Source organism: Quercus lobata, chromosome 3 (genome assembly GCF_001633185.2).
Source record: "Quercus lobata isolate SW786 chromosome 3, ValleyOak3.0 Primary Assembly, whole genome shotgun sequence".
Classification (NCBI taxonomy): Eukaryota; Viridiplantae; Streptophyta; class Magnoliopsida; order Fagales; family Fagaceae; genus Quercus; species Quercus lobata.
The window spans coordinates 68,264,899-68,282,884 of NC_044906.1; the positions used below are offsets into that span (position 1 = coordinate 68,264,899).

Consider the following 17,986-nt stretch of genomic DNA (forward strand, 5'->3'; position numbering starts at 1 on the left):
ATTGGTAAAGTCTTTTATAGTAAAATAAGAGATTTGAAATTTGATCCCCACCTACACCAAAAATCAATTAACATCTTGGTCTAACGTTAAAGAGCAATCATCAAGTGAGGATGCCATAAGTAGAAACTCAAAAAAAAAAAAAAAAAAAAAAAAAACTTCTTCCATACATAGTCATATATATTTTAACATGATCGAATTTATTTTTCCTAATCCAATCAAACTTACCATCATAATGTTCAACTATGAATTTTTTTAACCCTATAAATTTCCTTCTCTATAAACACAAGTATTTTAGTAATAACTTCCATATATAAAGACCATATGTGTTGTCTTTTTGTTAATGAATAATAGGATGCTATGAACTCCATATATTGAATATGCATTACTCAGTAAAGCTCGGCTTGTTTAAAGCCCTAAAGTCAATAACCATCATTCATTTTCTTCCTCTATCCTTGAGATATGTAAGAAAAAAAAAAAAAAAATTTAACTGCAAAATGAATAGAGCTAGTGTAAATTTACATAGCTATTGTAGCAACTATGTATTTTTACACAATTTTGCATAAGTAGCCCGATGTGAGTGAATTTTGGGCTTGATTGGCTAAAATGTGGTACTTTCTTTGAAAAGTCACATGCTAATATAAAAACTATTATAAAACTAGAACAAAATTTAGTTACAAAAACCTTAGTCAATAAAATAAACATTACAATATATTTTAAAAATCAAACCATTGAATTGTATGTTATTTACGTTCTTAATACACATGTCAAATTTTGTGTAAATCAGATTTTATTTACTATATGATTTATAAGTTTATATTTTATACATAATTTTAAACTACAAAAACTTGCAATTTAAATAATTTATTGATAACATGGCTATTGATCTTTAATTTTTTAGAAATTTTTGCAAGCATGGAGAACATAAGAAGAAGATATAATCCAATAATAGATTTTTCAAAATTCACCTCCAATAAAAGAATATTGAATAAGGTTGTAGCCTAAGGATATAACTAATTGTGTAACTAAACTTTGTCCATAAAGTTATTTAACCTTGCCAAAAAACATTACTTAGGGTCCGTTTGGTTGGAATGGTGAAAAAGTGGAAGGATAAAAAATGGTGAGAAAATGGAAAAGTGGGAGGATAGAAATAATTTTAATTTTTTTCCTTTTTATTTGGTTGGGAGTGGAAAAATGGAGGGATGGAAAAAGTGAGTTTATATAAATTTACACTTATACCCTAACTAAAAAATGATGCCCAATTAAAACCAAAAAAGTGACAAACGTCCAAAAATAAAAATAAAAATCAATCACCTAAATTTATTAATAAATAAAAATCATGTCCATAAAAAAATCACATCTAAACAAAAACAAAAAAAAAAAAAAACACACACACACACATACACACACACACAAAAGAAAGCAAAAGAAAAAGAAAGAGTACTAGACAAGCGTGCCGAGTAAATCAAAATCAAAATCAAAAGGAAAAAAAAAGAAGAAGAAAGAAGAAGAAGAAGAGGAGGAGAGGAGGCATGCAACGCCTAGAGGAAAAAAAAAAAATAGAAAAAAAAAAGTGTGAAGAAAAGCAAGTGGATGAAGCCCATGTGCAATTGCATATGGACATTTTTGACCAAAAATGATGCCCAATTTCTCCTTTCAATTTTCTCTTCATTTTGGGAAGAAAACTTTTTGGTGGGTTCGGGAAGAAAACACCTAGATCCCACCATTTATTTTCCTTCCTGCTCATCCAACCAAACACACTTTAAAAAAGTTTTCCTTCCTATTTTCTCTCCAAAGTTTTCCATCCACCATATTTCACCTCCAAACAAACACATCCTTAGACTAGAGGCCATTTAACTTGAAAATGCTCATTATATATATATATATATATATGCTTATACTTCAAAAAATCATAATTATTAATCAGTACGTATTTGATAAAAAAAATTAGAGTAAATTGAATTTATAAATTATATTATAATTGGACAAAAGTTTGGCTACAATTTAGTTTGTAGCTAGTGGCTATAACTTCACTCAATATATTTTTATCTTATGTAAATTTTGACAAATCCACAATTAGATTACATTTTTTTCTTATAACCTCTATGCTTTTGAAATTTTCATAAAATCAAAAATGAATAGCTATGTCATCAATTAATTGTAGTATAAAATTATGCACAAAAAAAAAAATATATATATATATATATATAAATTAAATAGTAAATAACAGCCGATTATCACAAAATTTGATATGTTTGTTAAAAATATAAAGAATATGCTTTCTAACAATTAGATTTTCAAAATATGTAGTCATATTAGTTTTTTTAGTAGACGTATTAGCTATTGGTTACAAATTTGTTTATAGTCAAACTTTATCCATTATATTTGTATCAAATATGTATAATCATTTTATTGTATGTAAAGGAGAAGGGTTTAAGTCATTATGAATTTAACTTCATAAATAAGAAAACTTATAAGGTTGGAAAGAATTGATGGCTAGGAAATTTAGGAGAAAACTCATGGTGACAATGATAGATTTACTTATCCTTATTCTCCTTGAAGTGCAAGCTAATAATCTTGTCTCTACTTCTTCCTATCCTTCACTTTCAAACCCACTTCCAATTCCCTTTGAACTTGACAATGTTAAAGGACTAGTTTATAATTGCCTTGATGTAAATGTCGCACATTGTAAAAAAATGGCTAAAAATCTTCTGTTATCTTCTTTGCAGAATGTGTTAGTATGTGTTAGAGATAACATTATGCATTGAGATGACCCAGTGTGGCCAAAGGCTCAACAAGGCTTGCATCATTGCACTGTAGAGAATGAGCGGACCCCTAAGTTTTTCGTTGATTTTGTAGATTTTTTACTTTAATGGTTTGAAAGAATGAAAGAGGATTGAGATGTCATCTATATATTTATATAAAACCGAAACTTCTAAAACTCTCACAATTTTCCATGTTAGCACAATATTAAAAATAATAATAATAAAAATAATAATAAAACTTTTCTAAAACCCGAACCCGATGCTCTGCCTTCTCTTTCTCCAAAATGCACGCCTTGCCTTCTCTTCTTCTACCAGCTCCCCCAACCCAACGCTCTTCTATGCTCCCTCTCTACCAACTCCCCCAACGATCAGACCCATGGCAAACCAACAGCAAAGCATCTAAAGACACCATACCCACCATACCTATAGATTCCTCAATCAAAACCCACTATACCCACAAACCAATAGACATCTTCTTCCTCAGAACAGATCTATAATAAATTCTATATAACTGAAACTTTTGAACCTTAATTTATTAATCTCTCGAGAGAATGCCACATCAGCTTTGTTGGCTCCTTACTCACTAGCCACTGCTAAGGAGGTTGATAATGTGCCGTACATGACAGAAATTTCCGAAAGTGAAAAAGTTAAAAAAAAAAATAGTGGCAGAACTCACATTGTTGCCATTGTTATCACTTTTTTCCTGTTGTCATCTCACGTCGCTGGTCATCTCCCTATACTACTCAAGTTTTCTCCGTCTACCCTACCTTTCTATTTCATCTCCTCCTTCTCATGTTTTGAGTTGTACTACCATCCTTTATTTTTCTTTTATATTATGTGGTAGTTGTGGGCTCTTGGTTTACGAGCCACCTAACATCTCATGTGAATTTGCTGTAATATTTTGAAACTTGAAACAACTTTTTGAAATTTTTAATTTCAATTATACATGCTTTCATTTGTTATTATTAGTTTTTTATTGTTATCATCCAAGTCCCTTTTTTATATCACCACGTTTATTATTATTATTATTATTATTAATGCTGAAATTTAAGTACTAATAGACAGGTATATTAGTTAAAATATATGCACATATAATTTTAAGTATTTTAAACAAATTATATGAACTCTAATTAATAAATATTTAAATATATTCAAAGTCTAAGTACTCCAATCAAAAGAATTCAGTTATTTAGTTTACAACTTTATGTCTACAATTTGTCGTTTAAATTTTATATTTGCCCTCACATAACATATAGGGTGTGTTTGTTATTGCTGCTTAAATAATAGTTTTTAGTATTTAAACAATATTACACGTATTTTCACACACTTTTTTATCTACACATATTTCCAATAAACAACAATAACATTATTAAAACAAGCCCTAATAATTGAGACTTCTAGAACCTTTTAGACATAAAGAGAGTTTAGCCTCATCATTACCATTAAAGGTGTTTGACAAAATGTCTTAGAGAAATTTGAAATTACTTCAATTATTTTCTTTTATATGTTTTGATCTATTCATGTAGGGAGTAATGAGGGTTTTCCCTATTTTAATAGTCATAGATTACAAAATGAACATTTGGTGAATATCTATAAATTTCTATAATATGGTTTTTTTTTTTTTTTTTTTTTTTTTTTTTTTTTGTTTTTGTTTTTGTTTCATGTTGTTATTAGTTCTTGAGATTAATGAGGGCTATGATTCCTAGGAATAACCTATTAAAAAAATAAACTGAATTCTTAGGCATTGATGTTGATCTTTTACTCAAATTTTGTTGCTTAATAATTTATAATCAAAATAATTGATAATCAAGTAGATAGTAAATATACTTTTTTTCATTCTCATAAAATTTAATAAATTCAAAGCAAAAGTATGATTTCCCATGCATTGCACGGGATTAGCAACTAGTTTATACATAAAATCCAGCTAGCTCGAGTTTTGGATTTGGTAATATATATATATATATATTGTGTCTTCATTTAATTTGTTGGTTTCTAAATTACATGCTTGACATGTGAAAGTCTATTATTACAGTGAAAATACGAACAAATTCTTGTTATGGCACCTGAAAAAAAATATATTAATCTCAATTTTTTAATACTAGAGTAAGTTATTGGTGATGGTTTTCGAGGTCAAACTTTGTTGTGCAGGCAAGTGCCCTCGGGCCACCCAAGTGATTTATTGCAAGTATGAGTATGGGTGTCGGCCTTATCAGGCTTTCCAAATTTGGGAGTACAGATGCCTACTATCCAACTAGCTCTCTCAAACTCTTATAGAAGCAGTGCCTTACGCACTAAGAATGACCTATTATCAATTTTACTACGAAAAGCTTACAAAATGACGTAGAAATGAATACTAATGATGCTACTTTAACAACTTAATAAATAAATATTTGAATTTAATTTTATGTAATTGGTGCTACTTCAACAACATAATAACTAAATGCTTAAATTACTTTTTTTATAATTGGTAATCAATTTGTAAGACTTGTGTTGTAAAAGTTATAGTATTCTAGCGTCACTTTAGTTGAAAACTTCTTTAATATAAATGATTAATTTCTTACTGTGGCTATTCAATGGCGAGCTTAGTGGTACCACAAACATAATAAGCTTTTATATTTTCTTTCTTTTCTTTTATGCATTATGCATAATTCTTATAGACTTGAGCACCTACTTTTTTAAATAGAAGCATATTCTTCTTTATCTACTTTATTTAATGAGTTTTGTTTCACTTTTTTTTTTATGTGCTATGGTTTCAGATTCGATCGAAGTGGTTTCAAAGTTGATGCAATAGCTAAACTTGATATACGAAAGTGTTTTAAGAGTATGTTTTTAATTGTAAAATAAAATTATTCAAGAATACTATTTTACCTAATTTTATACTATTATATTTTTCAATCTTAAAGTTATGTTGATTGCCGCATTTGACCTAAAATTGATATCATGTGGGAGTTGAATTATATTGGATCATACATACATACATATATATATATATATATATATATATAATTTGGTTCAAGTTACACCATTCAATATTTTGTAATTAGATGCGACTTTTAACAAATCCACAGTTAGATTATATTATCTTCGTATATTCTCCATATTTGCAAAATTTCAAGATGATGAAAGATTAATAACCATGTCATCAATTAATTGTTTAAATTCGAGTTTATGTAATTTAAAATAATGCATAAAAAATGAGTTTATGGATAAAAGAGTAAAAAAATCAAATTGACATGAAAATTGGCATGAAAATAAAAAAACAAATAGAACATATTATTCAACGGTGAGATTTTCAAAATATGAATTCTATAATAAATTATTTGGTAGTATAACATTGCTTAGAATTATATCAGGTGTAACTTGAACCCAACTATATATACATATATATAGTCTATCAATTTTATGGATTGTGATGTTGGATAGTATCAAGCAATTTACCATTCTTCTTTTTTTCATGTCAAACAACATATTTTATTGTGTTCAGAAAAAGTGTTTTACATCTATAAGTATGTGTAGTGATACAAGAAGGAATTTCCTCTTCCTCTAACCATATCCTCGTAGACTCTACATATATAGCATCCAAGGAAAGGGCATGGGCTACTCGGTTACTCCTATTGGAAACGCTGTGCAAGCCTACTTTAGTTTTTTTCTTTTCTTTTAATAATTTGATAATTGAGGGGAGGAGATTTGAACATTGGATGTTTCTGCTAAAACTATTAGGAAGTGCTAGTAGAGTACAAGACTCCTGGCCATCTAATTGGAGTGTTGAATTATGTGTGCAAAATTTTCATAAGATTTGTCAGATGATTGTAGTGTTTGAGAACAACAAGGGCAACTCTTTTACTGTAGTATCTTCCTTTGCTCCAGTTTCTATCACGTACTTATTGTTTTATAAGCAGTGAATTCCAATGAAAATATTCCCAAAGAAATGGACTAGTGTTGTGTGATTAAAGCAACCCTAAGTCACATAGTTCTAATTTAAACTATAATAAAACATATGGGGTGTTATTAAAAATAGTCAGACTTAGAGATATATAGATACATTTTACTTTCTTTTTTTTTTGGTGAAAATTTGTGAAATAATCTATTTATGCTGGGTTAAAGAATAGAGAAGGGAAAATATGACATAAGGAAATTTACGTAGTTCAACAATATACCTACGTCCACAGGAGGCGACAAACTAAAATTTTATTATAAGTTTGGAGATTACAACAATTACTTGAAGACACTCTCACACAAACCCAAACCTCAAATACAAACCTTATTAGTTCTCTTACAAATAAATAGAGAACACCCTATCGTACTCAGACAAGATTTGCAAGACACTCTTAACTCCCTATCTCTGGTGCACACACGGAAGAAATTCTTTGCTATCTCACACAGGAGCTCTCTTACATCTTCTCTCAAACTCACCATCTATTTATAGCTAGCGATTCAGCCCAAGTTGAAACAGTTCGATCACATGAAAATAATGCAACACTTCTATCGTTAAAGAAGTCACATAGTGGCCAAGAATCCATGCGACATTTAATGCAAGGGTGTAGTATTTCTTCACACACTCATTTGCTGGATTGCAAATTTTTGGCTTGGTTGAATATCAATCCATACTTTCATACTTTCTGACATGGGCATGCATGCAAACATTTAATGGCTTGTTGGCTAATGTCAAGTCATCAACTTTCGACAATAGTTTCTAAATTACATGCTTGACATGTGAAAGTCTATTATTAATTAAAATGAAAATACAAACAGGTTGAGTCTTTTGATGTGTATTTGTGAGTTCAATATGAAGAAAATGATCTGTTGAAGGAAATGATGTTTCTAGAATATTAGTACATCCTCGATTAATCGAGAATTGTGGATTCAATTGTTGATCTAATGCGATTTTATTAAGTTTGTTATACAAGTGGGTTTTTGTAATCTTAATCATGGAGCCTAATAAAGGCCTATTAAACAAGTTTTAGTTAAACAAGAAATAATATTAATTAAACACACTCAAAATGTTAAAATGAAAAATTTGAAAAGCTGGATAGAAGAAAAATAATTTTTTTTTTTTTTCAATTTTTAGGGAAAAAAAATTATCTTCCACAAAATTTAAAGAACAATTTACACATCATACCACAATTACAAAGTGATATTTATTCTTACATATCATGTAGAGCTGCAACTAGTACACATAGATTTACACATCCTATTTTTGAACCGAAACCGTGATTGCATTTATTTTTCTTATTTCTTCCAAGCCATCAAATCCCCAGCTAACTAACAACCCAAAAAAGGCTACAAATCCCAAGATGTTTCATGCACCAAGTGCACATTTTATTGCCATTTCTGGCCGGTCTTCATAGTGAGTGTAGCAGCACTTGAATTCCATGTTGTGGACGAAGGGTAAAATGCTGAATTGGTGAGTGGACATAGATTGGGGACAGGGTGAAGGCATAGCGTTGTAGAATCATTGAAAGAGCAATCTTTGCTTCAGTGGTGGCAAAGTTCAAGCCCACACAAGTCCGAGGTCCCATTCCAAAGGGAAAAAAAGCAGCTATGTTGTTGTTAGTAACCTTGGCAACACCTTCTGAGAATCTCTCTGGTTTGAAAAGATGCACGTCCTTTCCCCATATTTGAGGGTCATGATGAAGTGCAAGAGGTGGGATGTACAATAATAGATTAGCTGGAAGAATGAGCTTCCCCAGTCTAGCTTCCCTTTCAACTTTTCTTAGTATTGAAAGTGTAGGAGTATATAACCTCAGAGTCTCATTGATGATCATGGTCATCTGCATATGAAAGAATATCGAAAAAATTAGAATTTAATATTTGCATTGTTGTAAATCTTATTAGTGCCTCTCTAGAAATTTTTCTCTCCCATATCATTGCCCGCACTTGGTAAAAACACCATCTAGATTTCTATATTCTTCTACAAACTGTTCTAAGTAAAAAATCACCACCACTGATTCTTATGGAAGTTTAGATAAGAAAAAATTTACTAACAATAAAAGAGGAATTTAGAAGCTTTGAAATCGCTGGCTTTACCGACAAAGGGGGAGATGGTGCCTATGTGTGTGAAGCAAGTGAATGAGTGATAATAGTGTGAGTGTATAGGTGTCTAGAGACTGAGGTGTATGTGCAAGTGTTTCATTGAGTGAGTGAGTGTTCTATATAAAAACTTAGTGTTCAGGGTGTTAAAGTGATATAGAATAAGTAATTGATATGATTTTCAGAAGTTCTTACAATCTTCAGTTTTGTGATGCCATCTGGATTTGGATTTTGTTGGCCAAAAAAATTGAGCACCTCCTTTCTTGCTTTCTCTTGCCAATCAGTGTGGATTGCTAGAAGCAATATAGTCCATGCAAGCAAAGCAGTAGTGGTTTCTTGTCCAGCAATGTAAAATGTCTTACACTCATCCACCATATCTTGTACTGTAATCCTTCGGCTAACATTGGCATCATGATGAGCCTTTAAAAGTAATTCAAGAAAATCATCACCCCCAGTAGTGCTGCCAAACTCTCTAGTTGTTACCTTCATTTCTCTTTTCTTAATTATCTCTAATATAGAGTAGTATATACCTTTTTCAAGCTCCTCCGCCTCAATTTCATCATTTGTTTTATAAATTTTACTGTAAAAATAGACAAATACTTAATGTCAACTAAAAGGACTTTACCTGATGCCAGGAAACCTGAGTTTATAACCATTAATGGCTGTTATCGAGGACAGTTTCATCAGCATCTGAAAAATGTTCCTCCCTTCTAAGTAACTACTCCCAAAAGCGGTCTTGGAAATTACTTCTGATGTAAATAGTCTAAATTCTTCAAATACTTCGATCTCTTTGCCTTCATGATGTTTCCACCATTCTAGCATTTCCTCCACGCTTGTGATCATTGCTGGAATCATATTCTGCATTCAAAAGTGAACCTCTTCTAACAATTGAAACTAAGTTATGAATAATTTTATAAGCTAGTTTGTTATTGAGTTTAGTTATAGTTAAATATAATACCTATTTATAAAAACAAGAGGATATTCAAAACTATTCAAATTACCATGGAATTAAACTTATGAGCCACACTATAAAACTGTGGGAAAGAGTGATTGAACATAGGTTAAGACATGAAACAACAATATCGAATAATCCTTTTGGTTTCATGCTAAGATGATCTACCATGGAAGCTATTTTCTTAGACATCTAATGGTAAAATATAAAGAGGCCCATATAGATCTTCACATTGTTTCCATTGATTTAGAGAAAGTATATGGAAGGGTCCCTAGAGAGGTTATGAAGTGGGTTTTGGAAAGAAATTAGTTCCTCTAAAGTATATTAAGTTGATTAAGGATATGTATGACAGAAATGTAATTATTAGCGTGATAACAACTGGAGGAATCACAACCAAGTTTCCTATCCTTATAGGTTTTCATCAAGGATTAACATTAAATCCATATCTCTTTGCACTAGTGATAAAACAGAAAAATATTCAAACTATTTATTGTGTTTGAATTTTTTTCAAGATGGAATTTTAGATGCAATTCCTCTAGCATGCATGTGCTTCAACTTTGGACATCAATTTATAAAAAATTGCTATAGAACTATTTGAATTACTAGAATTATGTGCTTTTAATTATTAATAAAAATTTGCTTGACACAAGTGGAAATTTGCATTCTTAGAATTCAAAAGTCAAACTACAAAATATTGAGCAAAGTATAACGTGGAAGAGAAAAATATGTATTTATTTTTCTTTTCCAATTTTGTTTTAGGTTATTTTTTTCTTTTATGGTTTTCAGAGATTTAATTTACATGTTGTTTGTCTATTAAAAATTGCCATTGTTAACTATGTTCGATGCATTTTTTATCTATTTAACATTCGAACATCAATCATGGGAATCTACATCCCAATTTGGATTTCCCTATCAAGTGTAAGTGATTATGCCAGTTAGTGCTAAGGCTATAAAAGATCTTATAATACTAACAAATATATTAGAGTTCCTTTGAAGTATCAGCTATGTTACCTCTTATCAATCGGTTACCATATCAAAGTCATGTAGATCTAGACCACCAAACTTATAGAGTTTAAGGTGATGTTTTTTCCATTAAGGTTTGATTTCGGTTTGTCCATATTTAAATTTTGCTTCTTAGAGAATTTCTACATATAAAAATTGAAAAATTGTTTCTTTATATATACATTGGAATTTTACCTTATATTATTATTGAATATGCTCTCCTTAGTTTTTGTGATTGTTAAAATCAGTAGAAATAAATTATTAAAGTTAAGTGTATCCCAATGTATTTTATAAATAGTGTAATTAAAAGCAGGACAAATGAATGGATATACAACATTACTTGGATGAATTTTAAAGAGTTGATTGTATTTTAAATATGTAAAATTTTTCTGCACATTGCGCAGTTTAAATACTAGTATTTTTAATGGATGAAACTAGAAGTGTAACTACTACATAGTTAGAAATTTGGCAAGACACCCTAGAATGTAAATGCTTATGGTTCAGTACGACTAAAATAAGGCAAATAGAGTGCAAGTTTAGTAAAAGCAGAAACAAAAACAAAGAGGTAGTAAGATTTGATGGTCAAGAGATACTAAAGAGCGAAAATTTTCGATATCTTGAATCAATAATTCATAAACACTGAGAAATTTCGTAGGATAAAAGACATATGTGATCATGTTAGGAACATATGTTAATATAGAATTGGCTAATCCTTTGACAAAACGCACTTTACTTGTAATTGGGTAGATCTAGGATGTGTTTAATACTTCAAGGAACAAAGTTTCAAGTCCAAGTGTTAAAGCCATGCAAATTTGTCCAAGAATCAAGTAAAGAAGTACTAGATTTTAAAACTGGACAGCTAGCTCGACAGATAGCATCTATTGAGGTTTAAAAGACAACTTTTGCCTGATGCTCGACAGTTGCTCGATAGATACCCTATCTATCGAGATTTATGAAAATCAAATTTTCAGTTCTGATTTTCATCCAATCCGTGTATACATGTTTGGGCTTTCTTTTTTTACAACCCTAAACATATATAAGGATTATTTTAAGAACTGTCACAGTTGATGCAAGTGAGTGCAACTTAATGTAAGTGAGTGCAACTTGATGCAAAGGTTTTCACAAGCATATTGTGATCGGAGACAATTTGCCCTACTTCATCTTTCTCTTCAAGAAGCTGCTACGTTTGTATGCCGTAGGGTTTTGTAAATAAGGAGCTTCGTGATCTTCGTCGTGTTGATGAGCTAAAGAATTTTGCAGCCAACATCCTTCTTAAGTTGGTGATTAGTTACGTACTAGGAGTCGTGCATTGAAAAAGAGAGATTGTTACTATAAAGCAAGTCCAATTGAGTATTGGGGTAAGGGTTCAACTGTAGGTTGGTATAAGGTATTGGGATTCTTTTACTTGTAATCGCTTGTTGTGATAATAGTGAATTCTCGGGAGTGGTAACCTTAAAATCACCCGGTGGAGTTTTTGCCTTGGAGGTTTTCACCATTCATAAACAAATCACCATGCCAACTTTATTTTCCACTGCATATTAACTTAGTTGGTGATTTGTTTGTGCTACCACGTGTATTGCATGTTAATCTGATTAATTAATTAACTTGGCTAATTAATTCATCACAAGAGGTCAATACATTCTTGGCCTATCAAAGATGGATATAATGGAGAAGTGCATAAGAAGTGTTGTACAATTGTAGAATACCTATTAAGCTAAAAAGAAAATTTTATAAGACTGTTATACGACTAGCTATGCTTTATGGTGTGTTGGGTTGTTAAGAAGTAACATATTCATAAAATGAGTGTAGCTGAAATAAGAATGTTAAGATTGATATGTGAAAATACACATAAAGATAATATTAGAAATGAGGAAATTTGCTTAAAGATAGGGATAGCCCCTATTGATGAAAAGATGGAGAGGTCGCTTAAGATGATTTGGTTATGTTTAGAGGAGAGCCACTAATACACCGGCAAAAAGGAATAAGTTGATCTGAGTTAAGGGAACAAAAAAAGGTAGAAAAAGACCCAAAATCACATTAATAGAAGTAATATAAAAACATGTTAATTAAGGGAGTAACAAAAAATTTAACTTTAAGTAAAATAGAATAGAGGAAAAGAATATATATTGACCCTTACTAATCTGTTGAGCATTTATAGTTGACTCAAAATTTTGGGATCAAAGCTAGACCTGTTTGGTAACGTAACTCAAATAACAGTTTTCAGTGTTTAAATACTGAAAATTGTGGGCCTCAAAATAATAACATGTTTGGTGGGAGTGTTTTTTTAGGAGTGTTTGAGTTACGTTTCTCATTTTAGGGTGTTTAAACACTAAATTTAGAAAACTCCTTTTACCAGTTTTCATTTTTCAAATAACATTGTTTGATGGCATTTTTGTAAATATTTTAAAACTGTAGGCCTCACTGATTAGGCTACATGTCATAATTTTTTTTTTTAAAAACACACACACACACATGTACCAAACACAATTATATTTTTTTACTTTTGAAAAGACATTATTAGAAATATAGTATTAAACACATTTTTTTGCTTACTTTAAATATGTGTTTTTACAACACTTTTTAAACCACATTTTTCACATTATTTTGAACAATAATACTCAAACACGTCTACCAAATTTGTTGTTGTTATTGTTCTAAACTTTTTTGATAAAATTATTGTTGTAAACTTAAATGTAATAAATTAAACATGTTTTTCAAAGCAAATAAGAGATTACTTTCAGGCTCTCGGCATGGAAGGCATGATTGGCCAATTTCTTCATCTTTGCCCATTTTTCACCTTCAGATGCCGAAAGCCCATCTCCGAAGAGCTTCTTCAGATAGCCTACAACCTCTTCCTTCGGATAAGCTTTGTCTCTATTGTTCATTATCTCTTTGATTAGCTCTGGTTCTGTAATGACCAATTGAGGCTGAGTGCCATACCATTGAAGATAATTCTTTCCTGCACCGAAGAGAAGTGGGGGAATGTAAGAAAATGAAAATTGATCAAATTTAGTAAAATTTACATAGTTGGAGGTTTTTTTTTTGGTTACCATATTTGTTGATCCATGAGTGAACATGAGGCTGAACCTTGGACATTATGTCATTTGATAAATCCATAGGCCTGCTCATGGCTTCATTTTTCATGTTGAAAATTTCTTTGGTGCTTCCACAGACGAATCTGTAAGAAGGACCTGTGATTCCCTGTGAACGCATTTGATGTTGTATGCGAATAGGATTCCACCATAGTTTGTTAACGAGCCGGATTAGAGCCAAGACAAAGTAGAGACAGAGAGAGCTTGAAAGAAAGATTGCAAAGATTCCAACAGCACCCATTTTTTCTTTTTCCATATATGAATATGATTTTCCTCAAGGTAGGTTTCAAAGTCAGTGTGATGGAATGGAATGGTGGGAGAGAAATGAGAGTGCGATGTTTTGTAGTTGCAGATGATTGACTGAACTGTGTTACCGAACACACTGATGTTTGAATGTCATTATTGTTTGGTCTAACAAGGAGGCTAGCTAAAAGTCTATTATATTACAACAAAAAGATTATTTAATTTATGTAGTTGAAATTGAAAGAGAGATTGAGGGAAGGAAAAGATTTTGCCAACGTCTCTGATCACGTGGTTATAGGAAAAAGGATCGAGTGATGTCAGGCCTTATAGATTTCTAGTGTATGGGTCTTAGCTCCATTTTTCTGTACGTGTTCATATATACTTTTGGCTCACAGCTAAAAATCCTCCTTAATTATTATTATTATTTTTTTTTGGAGAAGAAAAATCTTCCTAAATCTAAATACTCAAAATAGTCATATTGTAGAAAGAGATTAGATATAAGAGTGATAGGAGAAAAGGAATAAATTGAGTACGTACCTCCCATTTTGAGACTTTCAACGGGTATTTGAGGGTTGGCTAAATAAATAATAAATCTATATCTATATATATAAAATTAAAGCCAAAACTTAGAAAAAATTCAATTAGATTTCAAATTAGAAAGCCTAATTTTAAGCCATATATCTCATCTAAATTTTTAAAATTTTTGTGCCAAAATAAATGATACATTAACACCTAATATAGAAACCAAGTCTCTCAAGCTCCTCTCTCTCTCTTAAATATTTCTCTAAAGATAAATCTCAAAGAACTATCATCATAAAAGAACTATCAACAACACACCAAACCCCCCCCCCCAAAAAAACACCAATGTAGTCGATATCGTACCAATACCGTACAGTATGTACTGTATCGGTATGTATATCGGTATCAAAACACCAATGTTTTGTACCGGTTTAAATACCGGCCAATTTCGGACAATACTGGCCAATTTCGGGTAATACTGGTCGATACACCAAAAAAAAAAAAGCTTTTTTTTTTTTTTTTTTTTAGTTTTGTAATTTTTGAATTTTTGTAAGAGTAGAATAGTAACTTATTTGCATTAACTTATTAGTATTATTTGTTTTCTTAGTATGCAATGAATTTTTAAGCTTTCTATTTTTTATATTGTGTGTTTTTTTTTTTCTTTTAATTGATGCTAAGGTTTAAAACCATGAATAATTTGTTCTGAATTGAGGTAATGTTTTATGGTAAATTTTTATATTTATCATAATACACACACAATATTTATAAAAATAAAAAATAACGGTAAACCCAAAACAGTACATCGGTATTGACCGATACCGAAATATATCATTCCACCAATCAAACCGATATAGCTTCCAGTACGAGATTGACTCCCTTGCCCAACACACAACAAACAAATTTGTAAGTAAACTTGCAACCCCTTCTCTACTCATATTTATTGACTTATGAAACATTGTCAATTTCTTTTCTCACATCTTTTTTTCACAGTTAACAAATCCTTTGCTTCATAACTAACCATTGAATTTAACAATATGAAAAATTTAAATGTATAAAAGAACTTTAAATCCCATATGAGGATTAAAATAAGCAACTATAGGAATTTGAAAAATATGGCTTTTGGAAACCATACTTCATTATAATGTTATTTAGAGATTTTATTTATTAGTATTAATTTTGTTGTTGTCGAATGCCTTTTTTGTTTTGGGTTGCATCTTAACAATAAACAAAGCCAGTAACAATGACTAGACTTTAATACAAGTTTTTTATATATACAGTTAGGTAGATGAGATTTATCAATTAAAAATTTAAAATATATTTAGTTTCTCAATAGGTAAATCTAAAGAGATAGTATTTACTTAATATGGGGGATGACACTCAAAAGCGGTAAATATTCATCAATAGCTAAAATATAGCATTCCATATGAGTTGTTGTTGTAACTTATCTTTGAAAAGATCCTATCCAAAAAGAAACACCAAAAAATGAGAAAAATTATAAATTCAACACATTATCAGAGAAATTTGATTAGCTTTCTAGCTTTTATAATAGGTTTTTTTTTTAGTCTTCCATAGTGCTCTTCAAAGTATATACTTAGTTATGTGTGACTTTTAATGAAGCTAAGCATTGCTAGAAACAGTGGTATCATAGTAGAAAATATAGTGGAACAAATGAAAGCTCTAAGTGAAAGCTATTTATTTGTCTTAATTCGTGAGTGAATTTTGGTTTGGAAGATTCACAAATGAATTGAATGAATCTGAAAATATTTCATATGAGAATCATATAGCATAATATAATAGTTGGTGAATGCCATGCTTGAGAGAGAAGAGACTTTAAAGTTTGATTTGTGAGCCGGGGGATAATAGTGGGTGCATGCCGTTTGATAATTGTGTCTTTGACCATATAATAGTCTTTGCTCACAAAACAATACGTAGGTTTGGGTATGTTCTTATTTGTATGACTTTTATGGTGTCAATATGGACTTTCATTTTCATTAATATTTTTTATCTTTACATTTTCTCATCTTCCTGCCACATTGTAGGTTAGAACATTGTTCGCCTAGCGACAGCCTTGCCTTAATGTGCAGTGTATGCTTGAGACATCGACTACAAAATACTAGTGCTATTACGGCTCTTGCAAAACGTCACTATAAATCTTAAAAATGCTGCTATAGGACCATCAGGTCTCATGAACGAGTTGAATCCCCCTATAAGCTTTGCAAATCAAATGTACATAACTTAACGTTGACTCTTGAGGCATTGTCATTGTCCATATAGTTCAAGGCAAGCTCTGAGTTTTTAATTTTTTAAGACAAAACTTTTTCTCCTAATTATTGTCATTCATACTCATTTTGTGTCATGTTGAACTTGATATCAGAATCATATATGAAGCATAGCTCCTACATGCGCCCATGGAATGAGGCTTATAGTACATGTAACCTAATCGCCTTCTCAAAAAAAGTGAATACTAAGGTCCCTATTCAAGCAAAAGCCAAAACTTTTTTATGTGTAGCGGAATTAGTAGGTCAAATGTATGTAGCTTTAGAATGTGGTAATTGAGGGTAATTCCAAAAATTGTGTTGAGGTAGTGATCAATAGATCCAAATTAGTGCACTGGAGAACTGTTAATTTTGTTGTTGAAGTTAGATTGCTACATGCAAGATTTGACCAGCTTGAGTTTGTCAAATTAAGCTGCACATGTCTTAGCAAGATGGACTTTGTCAAACTCTTTTCCAAGTTATTTTGGAGAAGGGGATTGGTCCCTTAGGAAGAATTGTCTTGGCATGACTAATTCTATTGTATATTTCTTTCGTGGTCCCTATTTAAGATTTTGCTTCGATTCATTTACTAGTTTCTCGAAGATGTTTTCACTTGACTAATACTTTCTACATTCGATATAATTGAATTTGAAGGATTATATAAAACGTAAGGTCCGCCAGTTAGATCCGGTGAAGCTTTTACAATGGTTTGGAGTTTGGATTAAGCTTTTAGAATAGTTAATTTGTTGAAGTTGATCAACAACACTATAAAATAAACCAAGGGGTTGAACAATTTTTTAATAGTCCCTGCCCCACCACACCCTAACCTACCTTTGCTCCCACCCTACTTGGGTCACCCATGGTCCAATACCATACCTCCCTATTGTTAACCTTAATCAAGTTGGTTTATTTTGTTGGCTTCCAATGTCTCCTCATAATTTATAATAATCACTCTTTTTACATTAAAAAAATCTCAAATTATTGTTGCAAAACTACATCATTAAGCCTTTCTAGTTTAAAGGGTCATTTTTCATTATAAGATAAAATATGTGAGTTTTGGCCGATAACTCTTCATATATTAAGAATCCATTTGGAATCTGCTTATTTTGCTAAAACTAAAAACTTTTACCT

The 17,986-nt window shown here is 30.9% G+C and overlaps 1 pseudogene; it reads right to left on the bottom strand.

The window, feature by feature from the left end:
* Window positions 1-7,931: 7,931 nt before the first annotated feature.
* Window positions 7,932-14,161, bottom strand: LOC115978699 (annotated as a pseudogene).
* Window positions 14,162-17,986: the final 3,825 nt, after the last annotated feature.